The following is a 21,580-nucleotide window of genomic DNA, read 5'->3' as shown; positions in this document are numbered from 1 at the left end:
ACAATTTTTCTCTATGTATATCTTTTATCTAATTCGATGTTAGTTTTCTTTACTTGATTCTGTTTTGATCGATTCCTGTTCTTACTTTTTATTAGCTTGATTCCTGTTTTATTCTCATGTCTGATCTGTTCATTTTTTTTTTCTTTTCTTTTCTTGTTTTCTATTATATCCAATTGCTGGTTTGATGCGGATCTTCAATGTATGGTGGCACTTTGTTCATATCATTCAGCAGACATACCCTGCTTACTGTATTCTTAGTATTTGATGCGTCACGTTACCTTCCTTCACACACAAGAGGTACCTCCATGTAGTATGGATTTCACCCCTGTTCATCATCGCATTTTTTTCTTTGTTTGGTAATATTTCATTCTTTACTTGATCCTCTATGCATCGATCTAACCCAGGTTTGTGTTTCCCATTATTTTATTTTTTATTTTTTATTTTTTTTGGCTTACATAGCTTTTGTAACATGATCATCCAACGTATGTTTTAGCTTTCGGAATCAACATCATGGTTTATGTCAATCACTCCACAGTAGATTCAAATATAAGTTCTGTATCGTAAGCATATCAATTAATATCATTACATCTCTCATATTCCAGACTTCCTGTCCGATCATGTAGATAGAAACCTCTGAAAGAGAAACGACATATCTGGTTTGTCTATCTCATGAGAGGCAATGGACTCCATCTAACATGAAATTGTCTGATAAATTGATCCAACATAGGCTTTGAGCAATGGAAAATTATGTACATATCTTAAGCATAGGTATACACTTTCTCTCTCACACGAATTCATCTTGCTGTTAATCTCAAACTTGTGTTACATCCTCTTCACCATACAACCGCAGCCAGCTAACAGTAATTCTGCAATCCTAGAATTGAACATTCCTGTCAAAGATACTGATATCGATGGGTTGGATATAAAAGGCTTATGATGGTCAATTTTTTTATAAAGGAGTTTGGCTTGCTGTATTCGTTTGATTCAGGTACATATGTGCCTGGTCCTGTGAGAGTGTTGCAATCTCCACTCATGCAATGGTGATGGTGTATACTGAACTACAAAACCATCTGTTCTCTTCATTGCACGTCACTTGCACACAACAATTTTCTGCACAACACATCCCCTTTTCTTCCTGTTGATTCACCGTATCCTCTAAAAACCTTCAATGCCTAGATATTCCACAATCAGTCTACAGTTCCTTCAATACCTTCGCATTCATTTCCAGATCATGTCTGCCCATGGATTATGTATAACCATGTGTGGCTTCAAGCAGAGGTCAAATTATTAGTCAAATATGGGGAGTCTGGGTCAATTTATCATATGCAAAGGTGTAGAGTACCTTATTTGCAGCTGATCTATGATGGTAGCATCTTTAGTTTGGTAAATTCTCCTAATTAGGCAGGACTGATTCTCACAATTTCGCAAAAACTTTGATTTTAAAACCCAACACCAGTCATTTCTAGGTGAGAGTTCTCCGATCAGTTTTGATAGTTAATCTACCCTTGACATATGAAGGCCCTAAATTCCCTACATCTACACCTCCACGTGCCCTCAGAATGCACTGTTCCATCACCTGCAGCTTCCTATATCCACTTACTCATGTCTTTTCCCAACTATCACATCACTCCTATACCTACATTATCTGTTACACAATCATTCCTTGCATCTCAAGTCACTGCTATGCATACATCTATCACAGCCATTCCAGTCGTTTTCCTCCACGCAGTGCAGGGCATTATTGTCATCCTCTCATGTCTTGCTCATACCATCCTTTCGCCATACATTGTACATCACTTTCTTCCCTTGTTCACTGTTACCACAGGAGCAGCACGTTTGGCTTGATTTTCCTGTCTAATAACCGTAACTTACAGCAGTGCTTGGCACTGCTGTAGCCTTTTATGTGTTCACGGCAATGCCATGGCATTGCCATGTAGTCCTGCCCCTTCAGACTCCTACAGCAATGCCAAGCATTGCTCACTCACCCCCTTTTTAGTCATTCCTATCTCTCTACCTACAACAACAGCCTTTCCAACTATCCTCTGTATCACGTCCTAGTCACCACTGTTGTCAAACATTCCCTTACAGCACCATCTCATCGCCTATTACTCGCCAATACCCCTGCATCCCATCACAGCCAATGCCTTTGTTTGTGCAGCTGTATATCACCTTCATCCTGTATAGTGTTATAATAACTCACAGTGATATCTGCACTAATCACCTGACCACCCATGTTGACCTCGTGTATTCTCTGCACCTCCATTACAGTGTCAAGCCTTGTTTATTCTCATTTCAAGCTGCAATTTCCTACATGCCTACAACAGTGACAAGCACTGTTGTGGCCTTCCTCTTAGTAGGTACAACAGTACCAAGCATGATTGTAGCTTGCTACACCCTCACTAAACAGCACATCATTTACCTTTTTAGAATATTGTTGTGCAAATGTACAAACTACCACTCACCTTTTCAGTGACTTGCAAAGATCATCATTCATTGTACAAAATTTTCATTAATCAAGGGCATTGTGTATGCCTCCTCACATACAGGCTTCATTGGCCTAAAGCACTACCTATATATATATATACATATATATATATATATACACCTATATATGTCCTTGATAGCATAAGATATATACATATGCATTTTCCATTTAGGTTAAATATTGCATTTGGTACGTTCTTTTCTTCATTAGAATAGGTATTTTTCTTGAGCATGTCTTTAGTTCTAATATAACATTTTTTCTGTTATATATTTTGCCTTCTGTTGTCCTGTGCTGATCCAATTTTGCAAAAAAAAAAAAAACATGTAGAGAGGTGCTACTCGTTGTTCTTAGGGTAGGACTTTGATTTCCATTGAAAGATGTAATAATTGAATTTTTAATGAGAAATTACATTTCCTGTTTTAGATAGAATGAATGAGCATTGTAAATATCATAACTTGCTTATTTTCATGCATCTTTTGTTTTATTTTTTTAAATTCTCACAAATGGCAACACGAATGGCTCGTGCACCATTTCGTAAGAGGTAAATTAATCCTAAGTTGATGATTTACACCAACGGCCATAGTCGGGATGTAAACAAGACTTAGGATTTTTATCTTTTACGAAATAACATTGGATCCACACTAGATCCGTCTTCAAAATTCATCATATTTTCCTTAAATATTTTCTTCTTTTATCAGAATTTAACTTAAAATTAATTCAAAATATATACCAATGGCCATAGTTAGGGTATATTGAGAATTAATTTCATTTTAAATTCTATAAAAGCACCAAATGTGTTTCATTCTTCACCTGAATTTAAATACAGATTATTATATAATACATTCACTGACCATAGTCAAGGATGTATTATATCTTCAATCCTATTTTAATTCATTTAAAAAATGGAATAGCTTTTCAAAATCCAATTTCAAAAATCTAAATTCATTCATCATATAGAATAGAATTGCATCATATTTTTTTTTTCTCAAAATTCCTTTTTCAAAACTCCAAGTAATGTAAATATCTTCCTCAATCTATCTTCAATCCTTCTCAAAACCAATTCATCCTTTCATTTTTCGAAATTCTATTTTTAAACTCAAAGTTCAAATCAACTTTGAGATTTCAAATTCATTTTTATATATTCAAATTCAAATCAGATTCCAAAGTTCAATTTGACTTTGAAAATTCAAATTCATTTTCAAAAGCTCCAATCAAACTCAAAGTTCAATTTAACTTTGAGATTCTTGATTCATTTTCCTAAATTTCAAATTCAAATTTCAAATCCAAGGTCTAAAATGACTTTGGGATTCATCTGTATATTCAAAATTCAATTTCTAAAATTCATTTTCCCAAAATTCAAATCAAACTTGGAAGTTCTTGATTCATCTTCTGAATTTAACTCCAAATCCATTTTAGGATCCATGATTCAACACTCTTATTGGATCTCAGACTTCAGATCCAATTTCCTTATAGGATCCAGAATCCAATTTTACCTTGGATCTCAGACTTCATATCCAAAACCATCTTAGGATCCAGAGCCCAACTCTACATTTGGATCTCAAACTTCAGATCCAAATCCATCTTAGGATCGAGAATCCAACTCTACATTTGGATCTCAAACTTCAGATCCAAATCCATCTTAGGATCCAGAGTCCAACTCTACATTGGATCTCAGACTTCTGATCCAAATCCATCTTAGGATCCAGAACCCAATTTTATCTCGGATCTCAGATCTTAAATCCATCTTTAGATCCAACTCCATTCCCAATTCTAGATTTCAAATCCAATTCCATTTTCAGATCTCATTTGAACTCCCTAAATCCATTTCTATTCTTAAATACCATTTGATTATCTCAGACCCATTCCAAACTTAAAATCCAAATTCAATTCCATCTCAAGTATTCATTTCCTTTTCTAAATTCAAATCCAAATTCAAAGTCAATTTTGACTTTGAAACTTCATTTTCTTTCATTTCAAAGCTTCAAGTCATTCTTTCTCATTTATTCTTTCAAATCCTGATTTACTTCAAAAACTTAGAACTTCTCTGATCTATCTCAAGCTCTAAGTGAAATTCAATCATTTCTTCATTCCTTTACCAAGTTCATCTCAGAATACTTGGAAATTTCCAAAAACATTCTTTTCTAAAGAGCATACATCCTTGCATTGCACAAGTATGATTCTTTGTGCATTTAGGGTTAGAATAGATTCTTAGATTATATTTAGGCAAAGCAAAAGGCATAGATTCGATCCTTGGTTCGATTACCCCTGGTAAAGGCACCAGGAACGGTCGAACCTCGTACCGACGAGCGAATCCCGTCTCTCCATTTTTCCCCCAATATTTTTAAAAATGGAGGCGAGTTAAATTTCTAAATATTTTCAAATTAAGGTCAAGTGAAACCACGCAAAATAGTTCCTCTTCTCTCTCTCTTTCTTTCTTTTCTCTTCTCTCTTTCTTTTCTTTCTTTTATTCTTCTCCCTTCAAAAAGGAGGAAAATAGAGGTTAGAAAAGGAAAAGAGAAGGAAGAGAGAGAAACCATAAGAGAGGAAAAATTTTGCGATGATCACAGTTTTGGCGACCGTGATGGGACCTCGTCTTCGTCTGGTCGAATTGATGCCTTTGCCTTGCTTTTATATAATCTAAGTCTTTATTCTAACATCTGTCAGCTTCATTTCCATGCAAACCTTAGGAGCCTAGATTCTGTCCTAAGCTGACATTATTTTCATATAGGATCTAAGTATGGTTTGGTAGGACCATATTGAGGAGATTATATCCATGCTCACATTAGACTTAGGTCTTAAATACAACTCTCCTCAATTCTAGGGATTGAATGCAAACAATGTATGCAAGTGTATGCTTCTTCTCATTTAAATCTATCGCTTTAGGACTTGCATTAGAGCCTTCTGATTTTATTGCATGTTGGTCATATTTTTGAAAACATCCCTACCTATATTGTCACGGTCTTCACGTTGCTGGGCTATCTCACTGAACCATAGTTCGGGAGAGAGCCTCACAACTGGACCACTTATTTGGGTTCGCGCCCCCCTACCACGTACCTAAGGGCCATAGTCCGAGGTATATCGGTAGGTGCTCAAGGATGTTGGGAAGCCTTTACCTTAGAACCGAAGAGATATCTTATATGCCACGTACTTCGAGCTTCGGCTTGAGTATATCGGCGTACCTTGATGGAAATCAGATGATCTAAATCTTAGAGTTAGGATTAAGATCCTATTTGCCATTTCAAATATTGCATGTAGAGTAAGCTTTAGGGAGTGTTGTTTGTGTATCCTTGCTTGTATATCTATGATTGTGTGATATTTTATATCTTCCTTATATTTTTCAAAACCCTGGGTATATGTTTCAAAATGTCCTCTTTATTTTTAAAACCCAGGTGTATTTTTCTTTATCCTTTTCTTCTTACTATCCTTCTAAAATTTCTTCAAGAATTCTTCTGATCCTGCCTGCAAGTTCTTAAAATTTTAAATCCTTACCATTTATTCTCAAATTCCATTTTTTTCTTTTATTTTCATCTGTTTTTATGTTCTTGTTTATATTCTCATAAAAATCTCTTTCCGTCAAAGAGATATCCTTTTCGAAATGGTATTTTCTTTCATATTTTAGTTGGTTACTCTCCCTCGTAGAGTAAACAGCGCAATTGTCACAATACTCAATCCCAAGTAATGGGATACAATTTTTTCCAACATAAATCCTCTCTCTTGTCAAAACTTCTCCAAAAAAGTTTCTTTGATCTAAAAAACCTCCACTTTTCTCTACAGAGAGAGTTGATATCTGAAAATGGTCACGACAAGAGCAGGAAAAGAAACAGATCCTCAACTCAGCGACAGTGAGGCGGAAGAGATGAGCTCTCCCAAATCGGCCTGGGGACAGGGTCAGAACAAGAAAGATGACATCGGCCCCGCTATGTATGATATGTTCCAAAAGATAATGGCGAGGATGATGTCAAAACAAGCTGAGGCCAAGCTGAAAGAGGCAGTTCCTAAAAGCAAGCTGAAGAAGAAGCCTGTGAAAAAGCAAGTCAGAATCATCAGGAAGAAGGTACAACCAGACACTACTTCTGAGGAATCAGAGTCAGTCGAGGAAGAATCAGAAGAGGAAGAGCAGATTGTCTACAAACGGAATCCTCCGAGACAGACTGTAAAGATAGCTGCAGAAGAGCCTGAATCCGTCAACAAGCCCAAGTTTGGGGCTCCAGCAGAGGACCTGATGAGCAAGCAGATGAAGGAGATGAATCGAGCTATTAAGGATATTCAAGCCAAGGGCAAAGGCAAGCAGACCTATACCGGCGAAGATTTTTATGATGGTCTAGATGGGGATGATAACCTGGAGAATCTTCCCCACAAGTTTCTCAAATTTGACGGGACTGGCAACCCTAAAGCCCACTTGGCCACATTTTATGCAGAGTGCAGCCGTTTCAGGAAAGATAACAGGGCTCTGTTCATCTGTTTTCCCCGCAGTCTGGAGGGTGTAGCAGCCAGATGGTATGCTGATCATGTGAATCCTATCGAACTACGAGAGTTCGATAAGGTAGTAAATCTGTTCATCGAGCGCTTCTTATTCAACACTGAAGCCTCACCTACATTAAATCATCTTTACAACCTGAAGCAAGGAGAGAATGAAAGAGCAGGTGATTTCATTCACAGGTGGAGAAGCACCTGTAATAAGATGAAGGTACCCATTCCTGAGGAACATGCATTGCAGGTGATCCTCAATAATTTCTCTCAGCCCATAAGAAGCCTCATCGCCACTTCCCCGGCGAAATCCTTCATCAAGTTGATTGAGCGAGCCGAATGGCTCGAAGCAGGAATAGAAAGCGGACTTTACGAGGGCACGCCTCTAGTCAAGAATATCCAAGACCAGAAAAAGAAGGCGCAGTTCGCTCATTCAGTTGAGGCCTCCTGCAATAATCTTGGCAGTAGCAGCAAAGGAAACAAGAACAACAACGACAGTGGTCCGAGAGTAGATCAGAACAAGGGGAAGAAGGAGAGAGCGTATAAGAACAATGACAAGCCGCTTCCAATTGGCATCCAACAGAAAGGGGATCTTCAAGAGAAGCCCAAGTACATCAAGTGGGAGAAAGATCGAGTCTTCACTCCTTTAGATCAAACTATGGAAGTAATTCTGGATTACCTGTTAAAGCACAGGATGATCAAACTCCCTAAGATAGCGGATCCTCCCGTAATCTTGGAAAAATTCAAAGATCAATTCTGCAAGTTCCATAGAGCAACGGGGCATGACACAGAGCACTGCTTCGTCCTCAAGCACATGATACAAGACTGCATTGATAGAAGTATTCTGATAGAGGACGAGGAAGAAAAGTAGCAAGCAGTCCTGACAGAACCATTCCCAGACCACTCAAAGAATTGATAAAGCCAAAGTTTTTGTTTGCTTTCGTCTCTTTTTGTCAGTTGTCCTGTAGGGGCTAGTCAGCCCAGTCTTCTATGAGTCTTTTTCCTTTTCAAGTTCTTGTAAATATTCAGTTGTTATCAAGCCTTTGCTTATCAAATGAAATGTCGATTTCCTTTATATCTTTTATATCCAATGCTTCTGTTCCCTTTGCCATACTGGGGCATTTAAATTCTTGTTCTTTTCAGAATGCGGGACAATTCTGACGTCATTCATGAGAGAAATGATATTACCTATGAGGGCTTTTTCAAAAATCATGAAATTTTAAAAATCTTCATTATGACCAAGGAGTTCAAATATTCTTTGGTCTAACCTTTGACAAAAAATCAACCCTCGTGTTGATCATGTCTTCAAAAATAAGTTTTTCAAACCATTATATTGAAAGATCAACCCTGGTGTTGGTCTTATCTTCCAAAATGAATTTTAAACTTTTATATTCAAAAATCAATCCTTGTGTTGATCTTATCTTTCAAAATGGATTTTAAATCTTTATATTCAAAGATCAACCTTTGTGTTGGTCTTATCTTTCAAAATGGATTTCAAATCTTTATAGATCAACCCTTATCTTTCAAAGCGGATTTCAAAACCTTTATATTCAAAGATCAATCCTTGTATTGATCTTATCTTCCAAAAGGGATTTCAAATCTTTTTATTCAAAAGATCAACCCTTGCGTTGGTCTTATCCTCCAAAATTGATCTAAAAAACTATTCAAAGATCAACCCTTGTGTTGGTCTAATCTTTCAAAATGGGTTTTTGAAACATTCAAAAATCAATCCTTATATCGATTTTAAATCATTATACTCAAAGATCAACCCCTGTGTTGGTCTTTAAACATTATCTTCAAAGATCAACCCTTGTATTGATCTTATTATCAATTTTGAACTGTTATTTTTAAAAGTCAGATCTATTGTTGATCTTCTTCTTCAAAATTAGATTTCAAAACCATTGTCTTCGAAAATTAACCCTCATGATGATCTCTCGTGTTTGATTTAAAGGATCAGATCTCGCGCTGATTATTCTTCTTGTGGTGGATTTTCTTCCCCCAAAATGATTTCTCATTTATCTTTTAAATAAACATTTTCCTTTCAAAATCCCATATGCAGGCAGGATCAGAAAAACTCCTTTTTCTCAAATCTTGTAAATCTTCAGTTAATTTTGATATCTTTATCAGTTTCATTCATTTTATTCATATTTTTATCAAGTTTACATCAATTTTATCAAGTTTTATCAAGTTTATCAATATTTCCTCAATTCTATTAAAATTTTATCAATTCATTACCCTTTCAGGTTAAGGGATAAACCTGACCCTCGTTGTCCGAGGTGTACCCTTTCAGGTTAAGGGATAAACCTGACCCTCGTTGTCCGAGGTGCACCCCTTTAAGGTTAAGGGATAAACCTGACCCTCGTTGTCCGAGGTGTTCCCGCTTAGGTTAAGGGATAAACCTGACCCTCGTTGTCAGAGGTATCCCCATTCAGGATAAGGGAAAATCCTGAGACCCCTTGTAGGAGCAACAACACTACCTATGAGGATTCTTTTGTAAATACAAGTTTTGTTAATCTTTATTGATTTTCTAGATTTATATCAATTTGCCTTCGCTAAATTTTCTTAAATTCTATTCTGTTCCCATTCAGAATAAGGGAAAATCCTGAAACCCCTCATAGGAGCAATAATGCTACCTACGAGTATTCTTTTGTAAATACAAGTTTTGTTAACCTTAATTGATTTTCTAAATTTATATCAATTTCTCTTCTTAAATTCTATTCTTTTTCCCATTCAGGATAAGGGATAATCCTGAAACCCCTCGTAGGAGCAATAATGCTACCTACGAGAATTCTTTTTATAAATACAAGTTTTGTCAAACTTTATTCATTTTCTAAATTTATAACAATTTCTCTTCACCTTCTTAAATTCTATTCTTTTTCCCATTCAGGATAAGGGATAATCCTGAAACCCCTCGTAGGAGCAACAATGCTACCTATGAGGATTCTTTTGTAAATACAAGTTTTGTCTACCTTTATTGATTTTTTTTAGATTTGCCTTCATTAAATTTTTCTTAAATTCTATTCTTGTTCTCGTTCAGGATAAGGGAAAATCCTGAAATCCCTCGTAGGAGCAATAACGCTACCTATGAGGATTCTTTTGTAAATACAAGTTTTCGTCAAACCTTCATTGATTTTCTAAATTTCTATCAATTTCCTTTTTCCTTAAATTCTTTGTCCCATTCAGGATAAGGGATAATCCTGAAACCCCTTGTAGGAGTAACAATGCTACCTATGAGGATTCCTTTGTAAATACAAGTTTTGTTAATCTTTATTGATTTTCTAGATTTTAATCAATTTGCCTTCGCTAAGTTTTCTTAAATTCTATTTCTTGTTCCCATTCAGGATAAGGGAAAATCCTGAAACCCCTCGTAGGAGCAATAACGCTACCTATGAGGATTCTTTTGTAAATACAAGTTTTGTTAATCTTTGTTGATTTTCTAGATTTATATCAATTTCCCTTCATTAAATCTCTTTAAATTCTATTCTTTTTCCCATTCAGGATAAGGGAAAATCCTGAAACCCCTTGTAGGAGTAACAACGCTACCTATGAGGATTCCTTTGTAAATACAAGTTTTGTTAATCTTTATTGATTTTCTAGATTTTAATCAATTTGCCTTCGCTAAGTTTTCTTAAATTCTATTTCTTGTTCCCATTCAGGATAAGGGAAAATCCTGAAACCCCTTGTAGGAGCAATAACGCTACCTATGAGGATTCTTTTGTAAATACAAGTTTTGTTAATCTTTGTTGATTTTCTAGATTTATATCAATTTCCCTTCATTAAATCTCTTTAAATTCTATTCTTTTTCCCATTCAGGATAAAGGAAAATCCTGAAACCCCTCGTAGGAGCCACAACGCTACCTATGAGGATTCTTTTGTAAATACAAGTTTTGTTAATCTTTGTTGATTTTCTAGATTTATATCAATTTCCCTTCATTAAATCTCTTTAAATTCTATTCTTTTTCCCATTCAGGATAAGGGAAAATCCTGAAACCCCTTGTAGGAGTAACGACGCTACCTATGAGGATTCCTTTGTAAATACAAGTTTTGTTAATCTTTATTGATTTTCTAGATTTTAATCAATTTGCCTTCGCTAAGTTTTCTTAAATTCTATTTCTTGTTCCCATTCAGGATAAGGGAAAATCCTGAAACCCCTCTTAGGAGCAATAACGCTACCTATGAGGATTCTTTTGTAAATACAAGTTTTGTTAATCTTTGTTGATTTTCTAGATTTATATCAATTTCCCTTCATTAAATCTCTTTAAATTCTATTCTTTTTCCCATTCAGGATAAAGGAAAATCCTGAAACCCCTCGTAGGAGCCACAACGCTACCTATGAGGATTCTTTTGTAAATACAAGTTTTTTTCAATCTTTGTTGATTTTCTAGATTTACATCAATTTCCCTTCATTAAATTTTCTCAGATTCTATTCTTTCCCATTCAGGATAAGGGATAATCCTGAGATCACTCATAGGGGCAACCATGCTACCTATGAGAATTCTTTTTACAAAAATAAATCAATTTCCTCAAATGTTCTACATTTTTTTCAAAGTTCTATATCCTTCCGTCCTCTCAAAGTTTATTCTTTCTATATTCTCCGTTCAGAATAAAGGGTTTAAATCCTGAAAATTGGACCGCATATCTGGTCCATCTAAATCATAGATCATAAATTCTAAATCTTGTCATATCCCTTCTAAATTCAAGTCTCAGGTTATCTCTTCATAAAATCTTATATTTCCCCTTCAGGTTAAGGGATAAACCTGAATCATTCTTTTCCTAAATTCTCATCAAATGTCTATTTCATTTCCCCTTCAGGTTAAGGGATAAACCTGAATCACTCTTTTTCTAAATTCTCTTCAAAAATATCTATTCTATTTCCCCTTTAGGATAAGGGATAATCCTGAAACCCCGGCCATTCTTCTTGCTTCGATCTCTAAATATTTTAAATAGGCCGATCTCCTTCCCGACTCTCAGTTGGAAAACCTAGTGCTCGCACTGGTTATTTTGCTAAAGATTTTAAATCTAAAGATCAAGTTCAGTCCTCGTACTGGTTGTCTTTCAAAAGTCTCAATCTTAAATCAGGTCGTTAAATGATTAAATGAAATGTCCCAGCTACTTCGTTGGTCGTTAAATGATTAAATGAAATGTCCCAGCTACTTCGCTGGTCGTTAAATGATAAAATGAAATGTCCCAGCTACTTCGCTGGTCGTTAAATGATTAAATGAAATGTCCCAGCTACTTCGCTGGTCGTTAAATGATTAAATGAAATGTCCCAGCTACTTCGTTGGTCACTAAATGAAATGTCCCAGCTACTTCACTGGTCGCTAAATGAAATGTCCCAGCTACTTCGCTGGTCGCTAAATGAAATGTCCCAGCTACTTCGCTGGTCGCTAAATGAAATGTCCCAGCTACTTCGCTGGTCGCTAAATGAAATGTTCCAGCTACTTCGCTGGTCGCTAAATGAAATGTTCCAACTCCTTCGTTGGTCGTTAAATGAAAGGTCCCAGATTTTTCTGGTCATTAAATGAAATGTCCTAGCCACTTCGCTGGTCGTTAAATAAAATGTCCCAGCTACTTTGCTGGTCATTAAATGAAAGGTTCCAGCTACTTCGCTGGTCGTTAAATGAAAGGTCCCAGTTTTTACTGGTCATTAAATGAAAGGTCCCAGTTTTACTGGTCATTAAATAAAAGGTTCCAGCTCCTTCGCTGGTCGCTAAATGAGAGATCCTAGTTTACTGGTCAGAAAGTCCAAAATCATAAATTATAACTAAAGGTCGCATCAAAATCTATATTGAGTAAATATTTCACATAGAAGTCATGAAAACTTTGCCAATTTGCTAAAAATATTTGTTGATTCCAAATAAATCTTACTGCACAAAAGAATTACCTCAGATTACCTCTAGTATTTTCTTCATAAAAGGTGAAACTCTTTGTTAAAGAGAGGTAAAATTCAAATCTTTTTCCTGTTGATCAACCAAAAGGATGAAAGAAATATCCTCGGTATGATTAGTGAAATAAATATTCGATGACATTGAAAAGCCGGAAGCGAATTGATATTGATCATAGCTATGATGCATGTTTAAAGACGATTTCCTGGCGATTAGACAGTGGAAATATCCTGAGCCATAAAAGAATCCACTTAATCCATATCACCTTATCCAGTTTAAAGCTGCAATCAAATATCGGCAAAAGGGATCTCTCAATTGTCGTCAAGATGAAGGCGAGTTAAGCGAGTAGACCCCCGGGGCCAAAGAAGATTTAAAACATCTCCAAGATGACGGAGTTTGTGACGGATCCTTCCAGGGAAAGTTTGTATCACCGCCGAGATGAAGGCGGATGTGATGGACCTACCGACAAACCCTAAATGATATTTGATTTCAGCTATCATCTAAAGACCTTTTGAGCCAATATCATATATAATGCCTGAGAAAGAAAAGAAGGATCAGAGCATCTCCAAGATGAAGGAGTTTGTGACGTACCCTTCCCTGAAGAAGAGAGAAAAGTCAGGACATCTCCAAAATGAAGGATGATGTAAAGAACCCGAAAAAAACCCAATGACTCAAAAAGAGTGCAAAAGATCAACACTCAGATATCAAACTGCCTAAATTGCCAGAAGTCATCCTTTCTTATGCAAAATATTTGTTATCAATATCTTTTCTTTACTTGCTTTTATGAAATTGAGAATATTTCTTCTCTTCTCATGTCAAGGAAATGGATAGCTTCCTTGAAGAAAATCATCAGCGCTAAAATTTTGAATTTAACTCTTAAAACCGAGGAGTTAACCTCGTTGGAGGAAATACTCTGGGTAAAAGAGGGAATATATTTGCACACATATGCACATTTTCAAAGCGTTGAAGTCAACTATAAATTCATCTTATTGGCAAAATTTTCTAGATATTCTAAAAATGAAATAAATATTCAATATCCATTTTGGTGCAACCCAGCGTTGTTTATATCTTCCAGAAGAGTTACCCCATTCTGTTGATGTATCTCTCATGTCCCATCACGGTTTCGAGAAATCCGTATGGTTTTTCCCACTTAGGTTAAGGGTCAAAACCTGTACTCCCTGCGAGAGGTCATTAAATTCAAAAGTTGATTTAGTCTCAGCAATGAGACGTCCAAGTTCATCCCTTTTTTTTCAAAGCATTAGGAAACCCCATTTCCTTCCTCCTTTCGCAAACCCCTTTCGGATTTGTTCGTCCAAACTCCGAAGGTCCCATCATGGTCTCTTCACTCGAGATTCCATATGGTTGTCCCCTTTAGGTTGTGGTTAAACCTGAATCTCGTTCCAACGAGTTTTCCTCGTTTCGATGAGGTGTTTTCCTCCAGTCCCATCATGGTTCTTCCCATCGAGGAATCCATGCTTTGTATATCCATCCGGAATAAAATCCTACTTAAGCTTCATTTCATGAGGCATTTTCTCAAAAATATCCCATCAAGGTCATCACATATTCCTTTCCCCATTCAGGTTATCTTGATATATCTTCGACCCATCCAGGTTAAGGGCTAAACCTGAGTCATTCCGCAAAGATTGATCTCGCCTCACCCATGAGACTTGATCAAAATTCTTACCTTTTATCTTTTCGGGATCTTCACCCAAAGTCCCATCACGATTTCCTCCTCTCTATTATTCAGTCATATCATTTTCGAGGATTTCGTCTTCCAAAAGCCATTCAAGGATAAACATTTAAATCTGAAAAACCATGTCTTTTAAATCAAATTCTTCCACACCCAATTCAGATCTGCTGACTGGGGCATTTTTCAAAATTTGGAGTGTTTTCTTTGCCACTAAGCTCGGCTTTCAACCGGCTTAGTAGCAAAGAGGGGCATCTATGAACACCCCAAATTTTTCAAAATCTTTTAAATATTCCCTTATTGCCCCTAAATTCAATTTTTTAGCAAATGGGTCATTTCAAATCTAAATTTCAGTTCATTTCTCAAGTATTATTGAAATTAAATTCATTTCATATGTTTAAATTGATTTTGGATCTGGATCCATTGTCCAGATCCAAATCTAAATCTCCTTGTTCAAATTTTAAATTAAAAAATATAGAAAATACCAAAAATAGCCTTTAAATAGCTCGGATAGTCCATTCGACATCCGTTTGGATCCATCACATTGAATTTCTCGATTCGAGTGTTAAAACTCGAACGCTTTCTCAAAACTTGGGTCCAGACCCACTTTCTGAAGAAATTTCTCCAAAATGGTCTGAAATTCTCGGAAAAACACTCTTTGTAAATATTTCTCAGAAAAATACAAAAAAACTAGTGTTTAATCTTTGTTTTCATGTAAAAACTTATATTTTGTTACAAAACTACAAAAAATGGAAAATGATGCAAAAATCGAAAAAATTGGGGAAAGCAAAAGGTTTTAAAACTTGAAAAATTGAATTTTTGCCAAAAACCTCTCTTAAAACCTCTTTTTGAAAATCATAAACCTTTTTTTTAGAAAAATCTTAAAAGGGACCCCCTCTTTGGAAATTGAAGAAACTCACAACGGCCGCAGGCTCGTCTCCCCCAAGCTTCCACCCTTCGATCGATGAGCACCTTTATCTCCGCCATCGATGCTCAACCGATCGCCTCCATCCTCCTCCTTCGTTCATCACCTTCCTCCCCGTTGGGTGGCCCTCCATCTTCAACCAATTCCCTCTCTCGTTGCCTATATAAGCAGGCCCCCACTACAGTGAAAAAGGGGGGGAAAAGAACATCGATCGACGCCATCCGCCTTCAGCCTCTCCGCTTTCCTTCTCTCTTCGTTGGAAAAGAGTTGCAGAAGAAAGCAAAGAAGAAGCTCTCTTCATCTCCGAAATTCCTCCAAAACCAAGGGCTCGATCTATCCAGCATTCAAAGGTTTCTTCCTTCCAAGGCTCCATTTCGACTTTTCCCCTTCCTTCAAAATATCCAACTTCGATCAATAAATCCGGTAAGCATTCTTTACCTGTATTTTTTTTTTCTTTCCCTTTTCATTTCCTCTTAGTTTTCTTTTTTTTGGTTTTGGCTCCCGTTTATGCATCATTGATGGTGTTAGATTGCTTGTGCAATCTCGATCCATCTCCATGCAACAGCAACGGGATCTCTGATCACAACAATTTTTCTCTATGTATATCTTTTATCTAATTCGATGTTAGTTTTCTTTACTTGATTTTGTTTTGATCGATTCCTGTTCTTACTTTTTATTAGCTTGATTCCTGTTTTATTCTCATGTCTGATCTGTTCATTTTTTTTTTCTTTTCTTTTCTTATTTTCTATTATATCCAATTGCTGGTTTGATGTGGATCTTCAATGTATGGTGGCACTTTGTTCATATCATTCAGCAGACATACCCTGCTTACTGTATTCTTAGTATTTGATGAGTCACGTTACCTTCCTTCACACACAGGAGGTACCTCCATGTAGTATGGATTTCACCCCTGTTCATCATCGCATTTTTTTCTTTGTTTGGTAATATTTCATTCTTTACTTGATCCTCTATGCATCGATCTAACCCAGGTTTGTGTTTCCCTTTATTTTATTTTTTATTTTTTATTTGTTTTGGCTTACATAGCTTTTGTAACATGATCATCCAACGTATGTTTTAGCTTTCGGAATCAACATCATGGTTTATGTCAATCACTCCACAGTAGATTTAAATATAAGTTCTGTATCGTAAGCATATCACTTAATATCATTACATCTCTCATATTCCAGACTTCCTGTCCGATCATGTAGATAGAAACCTCTGAAAGAGAAACGACATATCTGGTTTGTCTATCTCATGAGAGGCAATGGACTCCATCTAACATGAAATTGTCTGATAAATTGATCCAACATAGGATTTGAGCAATGGAAAATCATGTACATATCTTAAGCATAGGTATACACTTTCTCTCTCACACGAATTCATCTTGATGTTAATCTCAAACTTGTGTTACATCTTCTTCACCATACAACCGCAGCCAGCTAGCAGTAATTCTGCAATCCTGGAATTGAACATTCCTGTCAAAGATACTGATATCGATGGGTTGGATATAAAACACTTATGATGGTCAATTTTTTTAGAAAGGAGTTTGGCTTGCTGTATTCGTTTGATTCAGGTACATATGTGCCAGGTCCTGTGAGAGTGTTGCAATCTCCACTCATGCAATGGTGATGGTGTATACTGAACTACAAAACCATCTGTTCTCTTCATTGCACGTCACTTGCACATAGCAATTTTCTGCACAACACATCCCCTTTTCTTCCTATTGATTCACCGTATCCTCTAAAAACCTTCAATGCCTAGATATTCCACAGTCAGTCTACAGTTCCTTCAATACCTTCGCATTCATTTCCAGATCATGTCTGCCCATGGATTACGTATAACCATGTGTGGCTTCAAGCAGAGGTCAAATTATTAGTCAAATATGGGGAGTCTGGGTCAATTTATCATATGCAAAGGTGTAGAGTACCTTATTTGCAACTGATCTATGATGGTAGCATCTTTAGTTTGGTAAATTCTCCTAATTAGGCAGGACTGATTCTCACAATTTCGCAAAAACCTTGATTTTAAAATCCAACACCAGTCATTTCTAGGTGAGAGTTCTCCGATCAGTTTTGATAGTTAATCTACCCTTGACATATGAAGGCCCTAAATTCCCTACATCTACACCTCCACGTGTCCTCAGAATGCACTGTTCCATCACCTGCAGCTTCCTATATCCACTTACTCATGTTCTTTCCCAACTATCACATCACTCCTATACCTACATTGTCTGTTACACAATCATTCCATGCATATCAAGTCACTGCTATGCATACATCTATCACAGCCATTCCAGTCGTTTTCCTCCACGCAGTGCAGGGCATTATTGTCATCCTCTCATGTCTTGCTCATACCATCCTTTCGCCATACATTGTACATCGCTTTCTTCCCTTGTTCACTGTTACCACAGGAGCAACACGTTTGGCTTGATTTTCCCGTCTAATAACCATAACTTACAGCAGTGCTTGGCACTGCTGTAGCCTTTTATGTGTTCACGGCAATGCCAAGGCATTGCTATGTAGTCCTGCCCCTTCAGACTCCTACAGCAATGCCAAGCATTGCTCACTCACCCTCTTTTTAGTCATTCCTATCTCTCTACCAACAACAACAGCCTTTCCAACTATCCTCTGTATCACGTCCCAGTCACCACTGCTGTCAAACATTCCCTTACAGCACCATCTCATCGCCTATTACTCGCCAATACCCCTACATCCCATCACAGCCAATGCCTTTGTTTGTGCAGTTGTATATCACCTTCATCCTGTATAGTGTTATAATAACTCACAGTGATATCTGCACTAATCACCTGACCACCCATGTTGACCTCGTGTATTCTCTGCACCTCCATTACAGTGTCAAGCCTTGTTTATTCTCATTTCATGCTGCAATTTCCTACATGCCTACAACAGTGACAAGCACTGTTGTGGCCTTCCTCTTAGTAGGTACAGCAGTACCAAGCATGATTGTAGCTTGCTACACCCTCACTAAACAGCACATCATTCACCTTTTTAGAATATTGTTGTGCAAATGTACAAACTACCACTCACCTTTTCAGTGACTTGCAAAGATCATCATTCATTGTACAAAATTTTCATTAATCAAGGGCATTGTGTATGCCTCCTCACATACAGGCTTCATTGGCCTAAAGCACTACCTATATATATATATATATATATATATATATATATATATATATATATATATATATATATATATATATATATATATATATATATATATATATATATATGCACCTATATATGTCCTTGATAGCATAAGATATATACATATGCATTTTCCATTTAGGTTAAATATTGCATTTGGTACGTTCTTTTCTTCATTAGAATAGGTATTTTTCTTGAGCATGTCTTTAGTTCTAATATAACATTTTTTCTGTTATATATTTTGCCTTTTGTTGTCCTGTGCTGATCCAATTTTGCAAAAAAAAAAAAAAACATGTAGAGAGGTGCTACTCGTTGTTCTTAGGGTAGGACTTTGATTTCCATTGAAAGATGTAATAATTGAATTTTTAATGAGAAATTACATTTCCTGTTTTAGATAGAATGAATGAGCATTGTAAATATCATAACTTGCTTATTTTCATGCATCTTTTGTTTTATTTTTTTAAATTCTCACAAATGGCAACACGAATGGCTCGTGCACCATTTCGTAAGAGGTAAATTAATCCTAAGTTGATGATTTACACCAACGGCCATAGTCGGGATGTAAACAAGACTTAGGATTTTTATCTTTTACGAAATAACACTGGATCCACACTAGATCCGTCTTCAAAATTCATCATATTTTCCTTAAATATTTTCTTCTTTTATCAGAATTTAACTTAAAATTAATTCAAAATATATACCAATGGCCATAGTCAGGGTATATTGAGAATTAATTTCATTTTAAATTCTATAAAAGCACTAAATGTGTTTCATTCTTCACCTGAATTTAAATACAGATTATTATATAATACATTCACTGACCATAGTCAAGGATGTATTATATCTTCAATCCTATTTTAATTCATTTAAAGAATGGAATAGCTTTTCAAAATCCAATTTCAAAAATCTAAATTCATTCATCATATAGAATAGAATTGCATCATATTTTTTTTTTCTCAAAATTCCTTTTTCAAAACTCCAAGTAATGTAAATATCTTCCTCAATCTATCTTCAATCCTTCTCAAAACCAATTCATCCTTTCATTTTTCGAAATTCTATTTTTAAACTCAAAGTTCAAATCAACTTTGAGATTTCAAATTCATTTTTATATATTCAAATTCAAATCAGATTCCAAAGTTCAATTTGACTTTGAAAATTCAAATTCATTTTCAAAAGCTCCAATCAAACTCAAAGTTTAATTTAACTTTGAGATTCTTGATTCATTTTCCTAAATTTCAAATTCTAATTTCAAATCCAAGGTCTAAATTGACTTTGGGATTCATCTGTATATTCAAAATTCAATTTCTAAAATTCATTTTCCCAAAATTCAAATCAAACTTGGAAGTTCTTGATTCATCTTCTGAATTTAACTCCAAATCCATTTTAGGATCCAGGATTCAACACTCTTATTGGATCTCAGACTTCAGATCCAATTTCCTTATAGGATCCAGAATCCAATTTTACCTTGGATCTCAGACTTCAGATCCAAATCCATCTTAGGATCCAAAATCCAACTCTACATTTGGATCTCAAACTTCAGATCCAAATCCATCTTAGAATCCAGAGTCCAACTCTACATTGGATCTCAGACTTCTGATCCAAATCCATCTTAGGATCCAGAACCCAATTTTATCTCGAATCTCAGATCTCAGATCTTAAATCCATCTTTAGATCCAACTCCATTCTCAATTCTAGATTTTAAATCCAATTCCATTTTCAAATCTCATCTGAACTCCCTAAATCCATTTCTATTCTTAAATACCATTTGATTATCTCAGACCCATTTCAAACTTAAAATCCAAATTCAATTCCATCTCAAGTATTCATTTGCTTTTCTAAATTCAAATCCAAATTCAAAGACAATTTTGACTTTGAAACTTCATTTCCTTTCATTTCAAAGCTTCAAGTCATTCTTTCTCATTTATTCTTTTAAATCCTGATTTACTTCAAAAACTTAGAACTTCTCTGATCTATCTTAAGCTCTAAGTTAAATTCAATCATTTCTTCATTCCTTTACCAAGTTCATCTCAGAATACTTGGAAATTTCCAAAAACATTCTTTTCTAAAGAGCATACATCCTTGCATTGCACAAGTATGATTCTTTGTGCATTTAGGGTTAGAATAGATTCTTAGATTATATTTAGGCAAAGCAAAAGGCATAGATTCGATCCTTGGTTCGATTACCCCTGGTAAAGGCGCCAAGAATGGTCGAACCTTGTACCGACGAGCGAATCCCGTCTCTCCATTTTTCCCGCAATATTTTCAAAAACGGAGGCGAGTTAAATTTCTAAATATTTTCAAATTAAGGTCAAGTGAAACCACGCAAAATAGTTCCTCTTCTCTCTCTCTTTCTTTCTTTTCTCTTCTCTCTTTCTTTTCTTTCTTTTATTCTTCGCCCTTCAAAAAGGAGGAAAATAGAGGTTAGAAAAGGAAAAGAGAAGGAAGAGAGAGAAACCACAAGAGAGGAAAAATTTTGCGATGATCACAGAAGCTATGCATCTCCTTAGACAACTTATTGAAAGATATAGAGAGAGGAACAAAGATTTGCATATGGTTTTTATTGATTTAGAGAAGGCATACGATAGAGTACCTAGGGACGTTCTCTGGTGGACAATGATGAAGAAAGGTGTTTCTCTCAAGTACATTAGTATAATTAAAATATGTATGAAGGAGTAGTAACCATTGTCCGCACTTGTGGAGGGGTGACAACCAATTTTCCGATAACTGTTGGGTTACATCAAGGATCTGCTTTAAGCCCTTTCCTATTTGCGATAGTGATGGATGAGCTTACGAGATCAATTCAAGAAAATGTACCGTGGTGTATGTTGTTTGCTGATGATATTGTTTTGATTGATGAGTCTAGAGCTGGGGTTAATGCTAAGTTAGAATTATGGAGACAGACATTGGAAGCTAGAGGTTTTAAGTTGAGTAAGAGTAAGACTGAATATATGGAATGTCGGTTTAGTA

The sequence above is a fragment of the Nuphar pumila genome, chromosome 15, assembly GCF_984573655.1.
Source record: "Nuphar pumila chromosome 15, dmNupPumi1.hap1.1, whole genome shotgun sequence".
Lineage (NCBI taxonomy): Eukaryota > Viridiplantae > Streptophyta > Magnoliopsida > Nymphaeales > Nymphaeaceae > Nuphar > Nuphar pumila.
Note: the sequence above shows the minus strand (reverse complement) of the source record.